The sequence below is a fragment of the Hippopotamus amphibius genome, chromosome 6 (assembly GCF_030028045.1).
Source record: "Hippopotamus amphibius kiboko isolate mHipAmp2 chromosome 6, mHipAmp2.hap2, whole genome shotgun sequence".
Classification (NCBI taxonomy): Eukaryota; Metazoa; Chordata; class Mammalia; order Artiodactyla; family Hippopotamidae; genus Hippopotamus; species Hippopotamus amphibius.
The window spans coordinates 65841814-65844934 of NC_080191.1; the positions used below are offsets into that span (position 1 = coordinate 65841814).

General features: G+C 40.4%; 1 non-coding gene across 1 annotated transcript; it reads left to right on the plus strand.

The window, feature by feature from the left end:
- The first annotated feature begins 656 nt into the window (after positions 1-656).
- TRNAS-AGA (transfer RNA serine (anticodon AGA)) lies at positions 657-738 on the plus strand. The gene has a single exon. It is a non-coding gene; the product is annotated as a tRNA-Ser (tRNA).
- Positions 739-3121: the final 2383 nt, after the last annotated feature.

Here is a 3121-nt window from a genome sequence, read left to right on the forward strand (position 1 = left end):
GGAGGGGATACGGGGATATGTGTATAAATACAGATGATTGACCTTGGTGTACCTCAAAAACTGGTACAAGAGTGTAAGCAATTACATTCCAATAAAAAATTTTTAAAAATGTATATTAAGATAAAATTAACTGAAAAAGGATTGAAGACAGAGCAACAGAAGAGCGTAGTATGACTGGAAATATGAAAAGAAAAAGAAAAAAAATAGAAATGTCTAAAAGATAAAGAGCAAAAGAAGATAGAAGAAAGTCAGCACTACAAAAAACTTAGCTAGAAATAGAAATATATAAAAAGGTCAGTTATGTCGGGATTTTTGCAGTCCTTTCTGGTGTCCAAGGTCTTCTGCTCTTGTTCAGCTTGTTTTCTGTGGGAATTATTACGTCTTTTGATGTATTCCTGATACATCAGTGGAGAGGGATGCATTCCACGTCCTTCTACTTTGCTGCCATCTTTCTGCTCAATATTATGAACAACTTTCAAATATTTGCAGCCTCTGTGGAGCAAATCTGTTGTGTGTAGCTCCGGACAGCAGACCCAGTTCTCCTGGCTGGCTCTGCCAAAGATGTTTCCAGTGAAAGGTTGCTGTCTCACTGTTACTGGAGTATATATTTGTGTGCAGACTCTACATAGATCTCAGTGCCAAAATTAGCATCAGCAGTAGTCGTGGCCGAGTGGTTAAGGCGATGGACTAGAAATCCATTGGGGTCTCCCCGCGTAGGTTCGAATCCTGCCGACTACGGGAAGCCAGCATTTCTGGCATCTTTGTTTTCCTTTTGCAGGCTTCTCTGCAGATTATTTAAAGAATTTATGAAAGGCTGGAATATGCCTGGGGCAAGAAGAGGAGTGGATGATGGAACTAGGGAGCCGTGTGATTGTGGTTATAACCTAAGTCTGGAAGAGGTAAATGGGACAAAACATGCCAGACAATCTGGAACAAAGAAAAGCAAAGCAAAGTAGTGCAGGAAGGGACAGCTCTGACCTCCAGCCCAGCGGGAAAGAAAGCCTGCGCAGGGCACCTCGTGACCCCACCAAGTGCTTTCACAGGAGGGCGTCAGCTCCCAGGCCTCGCAAGCTCCAAGAGCCTAAAGTAATTTAATTTTAGAAGACATTTGCTGAAGGTGATAACTTAAATGAGGTTGATCTTGAGCCATTCTTTCTGAAGTTAGGAAACAGGCCATATTCTCTATTGAACTGGCTCACATGCTTGACAACCAGTGTAAGCAATAGTAATCTATTTCTATTTTCTGACAGATGGAGAGGAAAAGATCAGAGAGTTGAGATTTGGGAAATTTGGAGGGAGAAGAGGCATCCACCCAAATCACATGTAAGAGGTTTCAGGCTTTTAAGAATGTGTTAAGAGGAAGAGGATCCTGTGCAAAATTCTATTTTCAGGACATGAAATAATCATCTAATCTGTCATGACTTTTTTGACAAAGCTTGACTTTGAATCTATTTAGGAGGACTCTAACACAAAGAGGTAACAAATTCAAACTCATTGCCTGGGAATGACTCATCCATGAAAAAACAGTCCTTACATTTTTGTAATGGCAAAGAAACTTACATAGGAGATTTACTTAATTTGATTAATTTTGTGTAACTGAACTAAATAAAATTAGACCATTCTGGGCAAAATACAACAGGATCGCCAGACTAAAGTACACAAGATATTTATTCTTCAATTATTACCTCTCATGTAAACAGAAATTCACTTGTAATAGATACTTTCCTCATCTTGAACATAAGGAAAGAGATATACAATTATTATTGATAGAAAATTATTTTTTATCCTGGCACAGGGGAAGTAAATTTTTTAACAAACAGAAAAAGTGAATATTGGTTAAATTAGCTACTATTTTTTAGCCACCCTGCTAAGCTTACATATCTTACTATGGCCCTTCACAGTGGGGTCACATTCACTAAACATGGAAAGAACAAAGTTACAGCTTGCTAATAACCCATTAGTAGGAAATTATAGGAGAACTTCTCTCTTAAGGCACCCAAGATGGAGTTTCACAAAGCTCTTCAAGCAGCAGGATGTCATGAACAGAATCTTTAAATTGTTTCCTGCTCTTCAAACTATAGCTCACATATTTATTGGCATGATGATCAAAACTAGCTCTTTTTAAAGAATCTACCACTCCTCTCCTCCCTCCCTCTCCCCTGCCCCCACCAATAATGTCTAGGAATTTCCCTTGGTACTGCATCACAGGGACTGGAGATGAATATTTTGGGCCTTCTTCTCTGCCTTCATGCCGCTCCACTGCAGTGCTGATACTGCTACTGTGTCTACTGTTATGGACGCCACTGCCTCTACTGATCACAACTCCTCAGGTGCTATTCCTGCTTCTTTCTGAGCCTACCCCCCTCCCCGCCCCCAGGCTGGAGTCCCTCATTGCCACCCCTGATGGAGCTGTTCAAGGAATTGGCTGCCTATTGGGATACTGGTATTTGCCATTGCTATTGCAAACCTTTGGAAAGTGGATGCTTGGTGAGGTGTGTGGTCTGCACCTGCCTTCTACTGAAAAGGTGCAACTTTTCCCTCCAGTGACGTCACCACAGTCCATCACAAGAAAATGCCTCTGAGTCTCTGCCCACATCCCCCAAGTTCCCGAAGAAAAGGAAGCCCAACCTCGTGCAACCCCAAAGTTCCTGTCCCTGCATACTGTTTATCAGGACAGAAAGTTGCTTGTGATGCAATAGTTGCAATAAAACAATCATAAGGTGGTATAGTTAGTACATTCTTTTTATGAAGCCTTGGCTATTTGAAATGAATGCTCAGAGATGTTCATATGTGAAGACTCATGTGAAATTTTAAGGTGGGAGCCAAGTATATTCTGTAATTCTTTATAAACATGTTACTTCATGAATTGACATGTAAATGGAGGGCCCCACAGAATACACTTATGTATATGCTGCCATGGGAGAATGGCACATTGAAAAGTTTTTTTTTTTTTTTTGGATATTTCACGAGCTTCAATCCCACCTTCATTGGCCCTTTGATCTTGGTGTCCAAGAATACAGAGATAATCTCCTTCAACACGAGAACCTGAGAGTAAATAAGTAATAAGAGGCTATTAAAGTTCAATTAAACAGATAATCAAACAGTTTGTGTTTTGTTAAGA